The sequence below is a fragment of the Protopterus annectens genome, chromosome 5.part0, assembly GCF_019279795.1.
Source record: "Protopterus annectens isolate FY-2018-M chromosome 5.part0, PAN1.0, whole genome shotgun sequence".
Lineage (NCBI taxonomy): Eukaryota > Metazoa > Chordata > Ceratodontiformes > Protopteridae > Protopterus > Protopterus annectens.
The window spans coordinates 458,736,557-458,752,281 of record NC_056735.1 but is presented as its reverse complement, the minus strand read 5'-3'; the positions used below and the strand labels follow the sequence as shown (position 1 = coordinate 458,752,281).

General features: G+C 42.1%; 1 protein-coding gene across 11 annotated transcripts in view; it reads left to right on the top strand.

Moving 5' to 3' along the window:
- Window positions 1-15,725, top strand: part of DMD (dystrophin) — a 9,298,038-nt gene that overhangs the window by 9,020,305 nt on the left and 262,008 nt on the right. The window lies entirely within an intron of this gene.

The window sequence follows — 15,725 nt, the reverse complement described above, 5'->3', positions numbered from 1 at the left end:
GGTTATAACACAATACCCCACTCAGGTATCATCGAAAAACTCATCAGCTTGAATGTAAACCCATACATCACAAGATGGGTTGCAAACTGGCTAAGTGACAGAACCCACAGGGTCAGAGTTGCTGGAGCCATGTCAGACTCAAAGCCTGTCACAAGTGGTGTCCCACAGGGCTCAGTCCTGGGTCCACTCTTGTTCGGCATCTACTTTTCTGAAGTACAAGCAAACACAGGAGGGTTATGGCTGACAAAGTTTGCAGATGACTGCAAACTGGGCGCCATAGTCGAAAACACATCTGACACAGATATCCTCCAGAAGGGCCTCACAGAAACGGATAACTGGTGCCAGAGCCATGGCCTGAAGTTAAACGCCAAAAAATGCATAGTCATACCCTTCGGGAAAAACAAGGTTACCCCTAGCTACCATATAGGTGGCAATCCACTGAGCACAGAAAAAGTCATCAGAGATCTGGGGACCCAGGTTGACAGTAGCCTTTCGTTTGACACTCATGTTGCTAAAGTAGTTAGGAAAACCTTCTATATCACCCACCTGATCATGAAGGGATTCACATCTAGATCAAGGGAGGTCATCGCCCCCCTGTACTCATCACTTATTAGACCTATGATTTGAGTACACTGCCCCGTTCGTAATGTATTTGACCAGACACCTGCTGCAGCTTGAAAGGCCCCAAAAGTTCCTCACCAAAAGGATAAAGGGTCTCAAAAATATGTCTTATGCTGCCCGACTGAAAGAACTCCAGCTCTATTCAGTCTCATACCGCTTGCTCAGAGGTGACCTGTGCCTGACATATAAGGCCATGTCAAACCCAGATTTGATGAATATGCTTCACCTCAAAAAATCTAGATCCCTCAGAACCACAAGGGCGGGAGACTTAAACCTTGACACGGTTATAAATAGAACGTGCTGGAGGGACAGATTCATCACCCAGAGACTCCCTATGCTGTGGAACAAAATCCCGGTACATGTGAGGCAGAGCACCTCTCTGGCCTTGTTCAAGAGGAATCTTGACCAATGGATGGGAGATTGCAGATGTACCCCAGGGATTACTTCAGTGTCACTGCTTGACAGAGGCACAGCAAAATGATAGGCATAGTTTTTATTCAAACTAAAGGGGTGGCGAAAGCCACATAACTATGGGCTAGGCTTATAAATGCCCTTGGGCAGATAGCCTAGTATAAACCTATGAACCTATGAACCTAAGAATGTGATGTTATGAACATTGACAGAAGACAGATCTCAGTTGCATTACGCTTTGATTATTTTAAAGCCTTTGACTTTGTCAACCACTGGCTACTCACTGAAAGGCTTTACTGCACTGGATGTTCTTCCACTCGTTTGCAATAGTTTAAAAGCTGCTTAAAAGATCACAGTGCTTCAGTACAATGGCCAAGTGTTTTCTCTGATGCCTACTCCAAAAAAAATTGGTATTCCTAAGGATTCATTCTTGGATCTCTACTCCAGTATTTTCACCAACTCAAATCACCTCCACACTAATAAATACAAAGTCCTCCAATGTGCGGATGACACTCTCCCCTTATGCATTCAGCAAATGACCTACAAACCTGATGGCTGAGCATCAACTCAGTTTCTCTTCATCACCTCACTGGATAAACAAGGTAAGCTACAGGAGAAAAAATACCTTATTTAAAAAAAAAAAAATAGCTGCATAATTTCAGACCACAGCAGATAGCAGTAATATAAGCTGAGTCAAGACCCACCAAATTTAGTGCATGCTTGGAAATACTTGGGTGTGACCACTAGTCACAGACTAAGTTTTCAGAAGCGCATATTGTTCCTCTGAATAAAAGCTGTTTTGGGACTGTGGTTTCAGTCTGTAGGATTTTCTGTAACTTGCAGAAGCACTTAAGGAAGAGGGTAGCCAAATTATTGTTGCTATCTAAATTGATGTATTTCATGGTGGTTGTGGGAGAACATAAAAAGTCTGTACAATCCAAAATGGCAGCTATCTGTAATAGGATTGAAAGATTTATTTTGAGTCTACCTTCAAACATCCATCATTGTGCAGTTCTGCAGAAACTGAACTGGGGTGACTATGGAAGACAATTAAAGCTACTTCCAGACAGTATTTGCTAAGAAATAATTAATACTCACCTCTGTTCATCATTTAAAATCTTCTGACTTGGCATTCTACCACTAGAGATCAGCACTCATCCAAAAAGTAAGAACTTAATGTAAATAGAACATACTCAGAACAGGTAACGGAGCATCTAGCCAGTACCCCAAACAGAATAGACAAGATTAACTCGCCAATTCAGAGTCATAACTGTTATGCCATTATATGAAGTGTCTGTCAAAATGCACTTCCTGTATTCCACCACTTGTAGTGCTTGTAAACATTTCATAGACAATGTCACATAACTCATTTATGTGTTTATCTTTTGTTGTCTAAGTTAGCCACACTACGCTGATAGACTCTTTTTAGGGAAGACCTGAGTATGTATTTCTACTTTTAGGGGAAATTTGGCCAAGGCAAGAAGGAACATCCTCTACTGCTTCCATAGTTGCCTTGGGTTCTTTCGCATCCACCTGAGCTCCAGCAATTCAAGTAGATGAGATCTCAGTTTGATGTCTCATCCAAAGGATGACATTCTCAAAAGGGCAGCATTAACCCTACGCTGCAGTCCAGTGTAAACAGCCCAGTCACCTGGACTGGGAATAAAAACCAAAGCATTCTAGTCTTCCAGCATCAGAGGTCTGAGTGCTACCTGTTTCATCATTAACCACAATCCCCTACTAATCACACTGAACCTGCTTTAAAAGCTTAAACTAGTATAGTTTAGTATTTCTGACATTGATATGGCAAGTTAGTTATACTCAGTTATTACTTCTGTGTGACTACTGTGCTTATAGGTATATATATATATATATATATATATATATATATATATATATATATATATATATGTATATATGTATGTATGTATGTATTCACTTTATAATCTCAAAATATTGAACATCGAATTTCAGTATCTCGAGACTATAAAGCCAAAACACCAAAAAACAAAACCACGACCGTTAAAGCACACACACAAACACAACTACACCTACCTCCGCACAACACAAACACACATACACACAGACTTACTATAAGCTGGAGGGCAAGCTCCCCTGCATCTCCCATGTGCGGGTCTGTGCCCCACACCCCCCCTACTTATATATACTAACTCCGAGGTCGCACTAAACACCAACATGCACAAAACCCACCCACATACATTCCACACCCCCCTCACACAAACACACATCACACAGGTACAAACACCAACATTCTCAACACTGACATACTCACACCGTCACCTACGTACCCTAACCCACACCTAACACTGCCCGACACATAAGCCCTTCCCAAAACCGTTAAAAACACCACACTTAGCTAACGCGCCGTCAGTACAGCGGGTTTGACATTTCCAGGTTTGATATTCTGCAGTTTCGACACTTTGGTCTCAAGATACTGAAATTTGACATTTCAGTATTTTGAGATTTCAAAGTGTTTCTATATATATATATATATATATATATATATATATATATATATATAAAACCAGCCTGAACACATAAACCATGGTGAGAGTTGCAGGAGCTAGGTCTGACTCTAAACCAGTTACAAGTGGCATTCCCCAGGGCTCAGTCCTAGGACCCCTCCTGTTCGGCATATACTTCTCAGAGGTACAGGCAAGCACAGGAGGACTATGGCTGACCAAGTTCGCAGATGACTGCAAACTAGGGGCTATAATTGACTCTCCGGCTGACACAGACATCCTCCAAAAGGGTCTCACTGAGAGGGATACCTGGTGTCAAAATCATGGCCTCAAGCTAAATGCCAAAAAGTGCATAGTCATCCCCTTTGGAAAAAACAAAGTACTCACAAACTACCACATAGGTGGTAGTCCCCTAAATATGGAAGACGTAATGAGGGATCTGGGGACCCAAGTAGATAGTAATCTCACCTTTGATAATCACATTGCCAAAGTGGTTAGAAAATCCTTCTACGTGGCCCACCTAATCATAAAAGGGTTCGCATCTAGATCAAAAGAGGTCATTGTGCCCCTCTACTCATCACTCATCAGACCCATCATAGAGTACAACGCCCCATTTGGGATGTACCTTACAAGACACCTGAAACAGATGGAAAGACCACAGAAGTACCTCACCAAGAGGATCACTGGCCTCAAATAGATGCCCTATGCAGCTCGACTGAAGAAACTACAGCTGTACTCTGTTGCATACCGCCTACTCAGAGGTGATCTCTGCCTGGCATACAAGGCCATGTCCAACCCAGAATTGATGGACATGCTCCACCTAAAGAAAACCTTATCCCCTCGAGCCACATGCTCTAGGGATCTAAACCTCACCACAACAATAAATAGGATGTGCTGGAGGGATAGATTCCTGTCCCAGAGACTTCCCATGCTTTGGAACAACATCCCAGTGTACATTAGGCAGAGTTCCTCGCTAACACTCTTCAAAAGAAACCTTGATGAGTGGATGGGAAACAGAAAGTTTACCTCGGGGAGCACTTCAGTGGCTCTGCTGGACAGAGGCACAGGGAACTAATCTAAGGGGGCAGTGAAAGCCAACACATTCTGGCTAGGCTTATAAATGCCTTTGGGCCGATAGCCTAGTACCTACCTATGAACCTATGTGTGTGTGTATATATATATATATATATATATATATATATATATATATATATATATATATATATGTGTATATGTGTGTGTGTGTGTATGTATATATATATATATATATATATATATATATATATATACATACATATATATATATTTGCGTGTATGTGTGTGTATGTATATTTTGGCCTTCCTTGAAATTAACTGTCAGCTCAGCTGCCACTGAGAACCTGTCCTCATTCACTGACTCTTCTCAACCTGACAACCCTCATCCAAACTTCCTTCAACCCATTTTAAAGGTGTAGAGATTGAGGTACCTCAGGGCAGCATTGCATATGCTGCAGAGGATTATTTATTTTATTATAACCTAAATTCCATCCTCAAACACACATATAATGTGCAGTGAGTATGCTTGTACGTATTCCTACCTCTTCAGTGATTTACTGCAACTCGGACAATGTGAGAAATGGCATAATTCTAGATGGCATCCCCGTGTGTTCCATTGGTTTTGGCAACAACATAATTAATTTTTAATGTGTTAAATAAATTTCAAGTTTGCCCATGATAACTTTTAATTGTTTTGATGGTTGCTCTGTGAGAGAATTTTATTAGTGAATGTTTGGTTTTGTTTGTGTTGAGTATTAATTTGGATGTTTTTAGCCAGTTTTATAGTTTCTTGAAAGCTCTTGGAGTTATGGTTCAAAACTGTTCTATGGTTTGTACATGGGCTATCAGTGTGGAGTCATCAGCATATTGGATTATAGTTCCAGTGTGAGTAATTTTATACAGATTATTTATGAAGATATTAAATAAAGATGACCAGGAACTGAACCTTAGGGAACTCCTAGTGCGTTGGCCATGAAGTTAGAATAAAAGTGATTTATCAGAACAGTAGATGGTGAACCATTTAATGATTGATGCATCTAGGACAGTCAGAGTAGGCTAGCATTGTTGGTGTTTAGTGCGACCTCGGAGTTGGTATAATTTTGTAGGAGACAATGTTAAAACTTTAGACGGGTCCAGAAATATGGAAGTGGTTATGAAATGTTAATTTGGGTGAGTGTATACAATATTAAGAAATGATAAAAGGGCTATGTCAGTGATGTGAACTGTGCTAAAACCATGCTGTGTAGGCGACAATAGCTTATTATCACTTTCATGGTGTAAGAGTCGTATATGGATACTTGTTTTTTCCAGTATTTTAAGTTGCCTTGGCCACTTTCATGGATAAGGATAAGGATAATAAGATTTCTTCCATAATATAAGGACATATTGTTATGTGATTTATCTATTTATATGGATGGCTTTTGAGTCCACTTGTTTTACTAAGATATTCAGAGGGAAGCAAGTCTGAGGCTAATGTGGCAGCCTTTAATATTTTAAGAAGCTTCTTTATCTAGTCAGTCGAGACTAGGTGAAAGGTGAGACTATGGTTTGTGGAGTAACTGGGTGGGACTAGATGTACTTGCAGTAGTTTGTCTGGGTTAGAGTCTGAGATGGTATTGACTATTACTGGGATTAGGGAATTGGTAGCTTCAGTGAAAGAGTCAATCATTTTGCAATGCAATGTTGAAGCTAGTCTCCACAGGGTCAGAATTTTGTTGTGAAATTTTACCAGGCTTCATGGGTTTGTTGACAGAGTACTAGAATTGTTAAGTTTTCTTAGAAAACAGTGTTTGAACTTTGAGATGATATTTTTTTCTTTTCCTTGCATAGCAGTTTTTTTATGTTGTTTTGGATCTGTAAGTTTGAAATGATAAGGTCAAGCTGGTTTACTTCCAGATTCTCCAGGCTTTGTCTCTGTTTCATAAGTTGTTCAGCCTTAGAGGATAACCAGAGGGCAGGTGAGCTGTTGATCTTTTATGTAAAAGAGCTAAAAAGTTAAGAATATTAAGGGCTGTGTCATAAAGGAATGATACATCACCATCTAGAGGAAAGAATTTTAATGGGTTCCAATTACATTTTTGTAGGAGAGTTTCTAAATATGCATGTCGTAGATATTTTGGTTTGTCTAATGAAGATATACAACAGTACTTTGGGTTGTTTGACTGGTAACCAAATGACACGGGTAGAGATGATCACCGATGGAGTCAAGGAGAATTCCATAGTGAAAGTGCAGGTGATTTTGATGTTAGTACATAGTCTGGTAGGATGTTTTTGTTTGAAAAATTGTCAAGTCTGGTAGGCTCTGATACTGGTTATACATCCATGCACAATTTTGTTCGCAGTTTTGCACATAGGGTTGAGGTATCACAGCAACAATGAAAATCACCTAGAACCATAATTAACACCATCGTGTGGTTATGCTAGGCCATAGTGATTTATAGAAAAAGTGTTAAGACTTGTTTGACTTGTTAGATATTTTGAGCCAGTTCAGTGTTTGTCTTCTGGTATTGTTATGTTGTATTTTAGCACGGAGGTTAGTGCAGAGAGGATGTCTTCAAGGATGGCTATATTTTTTTCCAAACTGATTTGATGGAATGTAAATAGTGGTACTATGGAAGGATTTATATGCATTACTATTAACAATTAGAACTAGGAGTTCTGCATTACTAAGTACAGGTAGTGATACAGTAGTTGGTAATGGTTTTATTTTATTGGAATACAGTATTAGAATTCTTTCTGCCCTTTTGTTAATCTGTGTTTAGTTTATAATCCAGGGGTTATATTATGTCATCAAAGATGGCTGGTTTGCACCAGATTTCAGTAATGGTTGGGACGTCATATTTGTAGTAGTCAGTACTGGCATGTGACTGCTCAGCTTTATTTCAGATGCTGCTAGCATTTATGTGGCAGATTTTGAGGTGTTTTGAGTATTGTTTATGAAAGTTGTCTTGAATGGAAGTGGTAAGACCAGGATTAGGATGTATATCTCCACAGAGGAGGAGCTGTGCCAGGAAGCTTATCTTGTTCAAGTCAACTTGTATTTTGTAGGCAAAGCTTCCTGACAGAAATGCATGTTTATCTGGATTTTTCATCTGTCCTTGGGGTGCTGCAGTGTCTGTCTGAAGTGTTCAGTTAAGGCCTTTTCCTATGCCTGTATCATGGTGTATCTGTTCACCCTTTCAGCTCACCTTCCTTTGCATCCTTCAGTTTCTACCATCTTGTTTTTTTAAGCTATTCTGAAGGGTATGCTTCACATGAGACCTCCTAAAAGCCCATTCTCTGTCCTTTGTGGGACTTGAACTTTGTGGCTGATAAACTTTTGCATCCATCACGGTTTTCATTACACATGAATATGATTTGTTCTTGAGTGTTTTTTATGGTGGAGAGGTAATTGATTTCTAGCTGTATGTAATGTGGTTTGCTATTTGCTCTGTGCTACATGAGGTTAGCTGCCTGAGTGTTTAGCTATCATTAACTTTTGGGAAATGTACTTTTTTGATAAGCTCTCCTCCCAAATAGAGTACAGGGTTCAAGCATATTAGCTGGTGATTCTTGCTACAAAAAGAGATAAGGTTGTATGATACATTTTTTTCTACAGCTAGATTTCCACGGACACTTGGATTAGGAAGGTAATCCTGAGCTGCTGTTCAGGATGTCTTATTGCTTTTGAAGTCTGTCTTGAAGAATGGTTTACCAGCAGAGAATATCCAATGTATTGCTATGCATTATGCAGAATTACAAATATACTGCAGCAGTGATCCTGTTATTTGAGCATGCAGAGTTACAGGGCGTATACTCTCAGAACTATACTTACATTTACAGAATTTGATCCAGTTATTCCCTGTGTGGAGAGTACCATATCCTTAAGTTTTGTGACCTGGTGACAGCATTTTAGATCTGGTGTTCTACCTCATCTTTCACCATTTAGGTAACTCCTAGGCTCCTGATACTGGTCTGCACTGGTTTTGTGGTGTAGTCCACACAAAAAGTGTCAGAGTACATCTTATATTCTCAGTAGTTTTAACAGATGCCCTTCTGTTGTAATGTTGCAGTGTTGTTTTCATGAGGAAGATCCTCCGCCATGGGCGACCCAATGTCCAGCCAGTATACAAGAGCTTTTGAGTACTGCTAGTACATGAGACATCACAGAAATGGATTAGGAGTACATCGGCCATAAAAGCAACATCCACACATACATTACTCAGAACTTCTCTGCTGCAGTCCGAATGTCATCTTTTATCATCGGATCTGTTTGCCAGAGTAGTTTTCTGCTAGTCTACTTTTCAGATAAGTGATCCGTTGGGTTTTTTCTTTTTTCTCTTGCTACCACTCTCTGTTGTGAGGGTTTCATGTCATCCAGAAAAGGCAAGTGTCAATGTGGGAGACAGATTCCACACAAGGATAGCCACGACCTGTGACTCTTTTGTTTGGAGCCTACAAATGACCATACATCTTGCTCTATTTGCCTGGCCTTCATCCCTAAGACCCCGCATAGCTGTCTTTCATCCCTTAAGATTTATTTAGAAAATCAGTGACTGTAGCGGTTACTAGGGACATTATGGAGTGTACATCTGGGACTTCTGTTGAACCTGTGTTGAAGAGGAAGGCCAAGAAGCCAGGGCCTGAATCTTCAGCTGTATCTTTTACCTCTGCCATCTCTCTCAAGGTCAATGAAGACCTGGAGGTCCATCTGGAGGTTGGCTCGGGTTCTTTGGTGGGCACTGCATTGTATGCCGTCAAGGAATCCACCTTAGTTGCTCCTCTTTCCATCAGGGTGATGTAAGGATAAAAAAGAAGCAGAAAACCAAGCACATTTCTGTGGGGAAACTTTTTTCTCAAGGCTTGCTTAATGCAGTCATGGATCTTAAGCCTCCTTCAGCTGATCCTGTTTCTCCTTTAACTTCTTCTCCTCTCAAGAGAGTTAGGGTGCTGGAATCATCTGAAGATGACGTTTCTTTTGAGGATGAATCTTTGGCCTGTTCCACTCAAATTGCAACCCCCTTGAATATGCTTCCCATGAGGAAGAGTCAAGTGATGCAGATTCACCAGTGGAAGAAATCACATTTGGGGAAACCTTAACTAAAGTGATGGAATTCTTTAACTGGGACTGCTCTCAGGTTTTGGATGTGCAGAAAAGATATTATGATCTTTTACAAATGGATTCTCCTTCCCCTTCTGCTGTACCTTCAGTTTTACCAGCCTTTTTGGATGCTTTTTCTTCAACTTCTAAGGCCCCATACTCTCAGGAACCTGCCCTTGAAAAGGCCTGATTGGTTTTATAAAGTGCCAGATGACTGTAAATTTCTTTAAATATGTCCTTCAGCAGATCCTGCTGTGGTTTCTATTGTGACTGACAAAACTTCCATAGTGTTGCCATCCACTAAGCTTCTCCCTTCTGATAAGGAGAGCAAGACTATAGAAAGAATAGGGGAAAAGGTCTATACCTCTGCCACCTTAACTTTCCATGCTATAAATTACCAAACGCATTTGTCCAGATATGCTTCTCTCTTCTTTCTCAAGCCTCTCAAGCAGTTTCTTATCTCCCAGACTCTGATGTTAAAACTCAGCTGATGTCTCTGTTAGGAGATTCTTCTCAGGTATCTCTCCACTACATTAAATACAGCTATGATGCAGCAGAAGCATCTTCCAGGGCAGCTGCATCTGGCTGTGTTCTTAGGAGATATTCATGGGTGAGGCTTCAACCACTTCCAGTTGGTATCAAAGCAAAATTAATGGATGTTCCTTTGGATAACAGTGCTTTGTTTGGGACTGCAGCTGAAGATTTGTTTAAATTTTTTCAGGAGAAAGGTAGGGGACTACAAGACTTAAAACATATCTTTAATATTCTTTGTGTTTCACTGTTGCAGTCATCACCTGTGGGTTATCCCTGCTGTGGTAGGCATCGGCCGGCCCGAATACCAGAGTCAGTGTTTTTCTGCATCAGCTGCTGTCTGACATCAGGTCGTCAGTGCTATAAAGGAGAACAGCCGACGCTATTACATCAGTCTTTCTTGCCGTGGAGCCCATAGCAGAAGCAGTTCAGAAGTGTGCCGGTCAGTCTCTACCAGAGTTTTGATTTACAGCTGAAAATGTCTAAATCTAAGTACCCTGTTGGGGATCCTTTTTTTCTTGCACTAACCGATGTCCAAAAAAGTTAACAATTGTCTCGCCTTTGGAAAGCAAATACCGCATCAAGACTTCCACTGATACTGCATCACTTGTTTAGGCCCAGATCATGACGTCCCCCGTTGCTGGTTCTGTGCCCTCTTTAATGCGAGAACTGTTCATCGTAAAGCTCTTATTGTAGCCAGAGATTTTTGTCTTCCATCTTCACATTCTGAAATGGCATCAGTCAGCCAACCTTCTTTAGACATTCTGAAGAAACGTAAGGGTAAAGATAGAGACACACCACACAAGGCCAAGCCTTCTGACGATGCTACCGGTAAGCAGGTTGTCAGTTCGGAATTCAGTGAGGAGCTTTCACTGCCCCTGATGCCCATTTCAGTACTTTTTACAGGCCTCTACTGAGACTCTTTCGGAGTCTGGTATGCCGCAGAAATCTTCTTCATCTTCCAAGCCTTTGGTTGTCTGTAACTGGGTTGGGTCCGGAGCCACGACGCAGGCACCAGCTTCCGAGGAGGCCTTTCGCACTACCAATTCCAGACAAAAAACAACGTCTTCTCTTCCGACTACCGTTCCTCTCAGACCAATGGATTCACTTAGGCCTAGAGGCAAGGCCATTCCCAGGAATACTACCTCTAGCCACCATGTTACTCTTGCTCCTCCTCCCCAAACTCACATGCTTAAAATGGCAGATGATCTTATCTCCCTTATCAGGGGTAGTCAGGCCACAACTTCTGAAAGGAAAAAGACAGAAGTGGCAAACTTCACGACACCCATACTGATGGACAATAGAGGTATGACTGCTGAATCCTACACAAATGCACTTTAAAAGCACTTACACGAATGCATGGATCGTGCAATCCCTAACAGAACCAAGATGCTATCCTCCAAAAAAAGGAAGCCAATCTGGTGGTCCACTGCCATAAACAAACTCTACAACAGAAGAAAGAAACTGTTGCAAAAAAGAGTAAAATCCCATGATTGGAGAAACTCCCTGGTCAGCCTCAGTAAGAAGCTGAGATCCCTCATAAAATCCTCCAAAGCTAGTTATGAAAACAAAATCACCACTGACTCTAAAGACAACCACAAAGCATTCTATAGTTATGTCAAGAATCTCAATGGCAACACTCAGATCTGCTCTGAGTTACAGCACAATGGCACTAAATATACAGAACCAACTGATATTGCCAACATCCTGGCAGATAGGTTCATTGCTAACTTTACCCCCCTGTCATCCCCTAAAGGGCCCATCTCTATACCAGAAGAATGCAAAGTTCCTGTATTCACGGCTGCACAGGTAAAAAACACACTATCCAAAGCCAAGAACACATCATCCATGGGACCTGACGACATCCCAGGCTGTGTTCTGCATGAACTACAGAATGAACTGGCACCCCACCTAAGTACCATGTTCAATCATAGCCTCACCTCAGGCTATGTGCCCACTGAATGGCGCACAGCGACAGTTATCCCACTCCACAAAGGGGGAGCCACCACAGACCCCGGAAACTACCGCCCTATTAGCCTAACAAGCCTGGTCTGCAAGGCTATGGAACGTATCATCATGGAACTTATAAACAATGACATTGGTAATCTCCAAACTCAGAACCCCACCCAGTTCAGGTTTGTAAAACGCAGATCATGTCTCCTAAACCTGATAGACATCTTTGAAGCAGTCACCAAATCCGTAGCTGAGGGTAAGGTGGTTCACACAGCCTATCTAGATCTCGCCAAGGCTTTCAACACCATCCCCCACTCTGGAATTATAGATAAACTCACTAAACTAGGTATAAATCCCTATGTCACAAGATGGGTTGCCAACTGGCTCGCTGACAGAACCCACACTGTGAAAGTAGCAGACTCCAAATCCAACTTCAGAGCAGTGACAAGTGGAGTACCACAGGGTTCAGTCCTGGATCCTCTCCTGTTTGGTATCTACTTCTCTGAAGTACAGGCCAACACAGAAGGTCTTTGGCTAATGAAGTTCGCAGATGACTGCAAACTAGGAGCCATAATCAAACCTCCAAAAGATGTGGACATCCTACAAAAGGGCCTTGCTGAGACAGATGCCTGGTGTCAAAGCCATGGCCTCAAGCTCAATGCCAAAAAGTGCATTGTCATCCCTTTTGGTAAAAACTCAGTACCCATGAACTACCACATAGGCGGTAGTCTACTTAACACTGAAAGTGTGATAAGAGACCTTGGGACACAGGTGGACAGTAGTCTCTCCTTTGATAATCACATTGCCACAGTAGTCAGGAAATCCTTCTACATGGCACACCTCATCACAAAAGGTTTCTCATCCAGGAAAAAAGAGGTCATTGTTCACCTCTACTCATCCCTCATTAGACCCATTATAGAGTACAACGCCCCTTTTGGTATGTACCTCACAAGACATCTACAACAACTGGAAAGGCCACAGAAATACCTCACAAAGAGGATTACCGGCCTCAGACAGATGCCCTATGCAGACCGTCTCAAAAAACTGCAGCTTTACTCCGTTGCATATCGCCTACTCAGAGGCAATCTCTGCCTAACACACAAAGCTATGTCAAACCCAGAGCTTTTAGACATGCTCCACTTAAAGAAATCCCAATCCCTACGAGCTACATGGTCTAGGGACCTAAACCTTGTCACCACAATAAACAGAACATGCTGGAGGGATAGATTCCTGTCCCAGAGACTTCCCATACTCTGGAACAAACTACCTATCTATATCAAACAAAGCTCCTCATTAGCGCTCTTCAAGAAAAATCTTGATGATTGGATGGGAGATAGGAAATTCACCCCGGGGATCACTTCTGTGGCTCTGCTCGACAGTGGCACAGGAAAATAATTTTCTTGGGTGGCGAAAGCCAGGGTACCTTTGGCTAGGCTTATATAGTCCCTAGGGCCAATAGCCTAGTACCTACCTATGAACTTATGAGACCTTTCTCATGATATACTCACAGAACAGGATTCTGAGGAACCTGATTATTCAGAGTTTGAAGAGGAACAACTACCTCTGACTGCTTATGAGGATTCAGATGCAGAGGAATCCATTTCCTCTGCCTCCCCACCAGAAGATCTTTCCTTTGGGGAAACCCTTCACACCCTCAGGGAACATTTCCACTGGGAATCTCAGGACTTCCCTCAGTCTAAGAAAAGACTAAGAGAGTTTCAAGACCTGCCCCAGCACAGACCCTTGGCCATCCCTCCTATCTTAGAGATGGTTGATGATGTCTTCCTGGAATCCAGTTTAACTCCTGATGGCCTCCCACTTGCTCCCAGAAAACCTGACAGGTATTATAGGGTACCAGATTTTCACAAATACCTGTACAGAAATCCTGCTGCAGACCCAGATGTCATTACACAGGGACCAAAAGGAGCTAAGGCTAGTTCTACAAAGAATCCTACACCTTCTGACAAGGACTCCAGAGCTCTAGACAGATTGGGTAAAAACGTATACACCTCTGCAACCTTGGCCATTAGAGCTCCCAACTGTCGATTCCACATGTTAAAATATCAACAACACACTTTGGAACTGTTAAAACAAAAAATTTCTACCTTTCCTGACTGTGCCAATTCAAAAGAGTTAGCAGATTTACTGCACTCTACTTGTCAAGTGGCTAAACACTCATTACACTGTGGATATGATGCTCTAGAAGCCTCTAGCAGAGCAGCAGTGTCAGGATCTGTCATTTGGAGATATGCATCGTTGAAGGAACAACCTCTCCCTGATCATATCAAATCTAAATTACTTGATGCACCCTTGGATAAGGACCGCTTGTTTGGAGAAAAATCAGAAGTGCTTAAAAAGATGGAAGATGAAGCAAAATCTATGCATACAGTAAAAGATGTCCTTCAGGTACAACCTCCTAAGTTCAGCAGGAATTTTCCCTCAAAACACTGGTCCTTTCCTGCACCTAGCAGACAGGGGCAAGGTAAGCCCCGAAGGGACAGACCACCCAGACTCACACCCCAGGGACAGCAGAAAACCAAACAGTGGACCACTCCCATTCCAAAGGCAGGGAGTTCTAAGTCATCCCTCTATGGCAAAAATTCCCAATGACTCCCTCTCCCCCCTTTGCCCTTTTTTCACTCACCAAAAACTAGGAGGAAGGCTCTCCCTCTGCAAAGAAAATTGGCTCTCTGTAACAAAGGACCAATGGTTCTTAAAGATCATTTTTCACGGATACAAATTCTCCTTCAACAAACTCCCAGTTCTAAGAGGGTACCCAGACTTACCTCCAAATCAGTGGGCAGAGGCATTGAAACAAGTCCAAACTCTCATATCCCAAGGGACAGTAGAACCTGTCCCCTCAGATCAAACAGGCAAAGGCTTTTATTCCAGACTATTCCTGGTTCCCAGAAAAGAGGGCAATTGGTGCCCCATCCTGGATCTACCCATTCTGAACACCTTCCTAGTGGTCCCTAAATTCACAATGCTAACCTTACAGCAGCTGCTGCCTATGCTGACAGATAATGCCTGGTTAGTAACCCTAGATCTAAAAGATGTCTACCTTCACATCCCCATAAGGGAATCCTGCAGGAAATTCCTTCGCTTCAGAGAAGGCTCACAACACTTTCAGTTCTCTGCGCTACCCTTTGGCTTATCTACTGCTCCCAGGGTATTCACTAAATGCTTAGCCGCGGCCATGGCCTTCTGCAGGCAGAAAAATATACAAATTTACCCTTATCTGGACGACTGTCTCATTCAGGCAGACTTCAAAGAAAAGCTCCTCAAGGACCTCCTCTTTGTCAAAACCCTCCTGTCCTCCTTAGGGTACACCATCAATGAGAAGAAATCAAAGCAAACACCCTCCAGGAAGATCATTTTCTTGGGAGCACTGCTGGACACAACATCCAAAAATGGTCTTCCTATCCCCAGAAAAGCAGATCTTCTTGCTTCTCTATTTCACCCAGCTGGCTTCCAGAACTCACCTCACTGCCAGGAGGTTCCTCCAAGCCTTGGGGTACATGGCATCTTGCATTCTTCTAATTCCTCTGGCCAGGTTTCACATGGGAAAACTTAAGTGGTACCTAAAGAACCTTTGGTGTCAGCACTCTGTG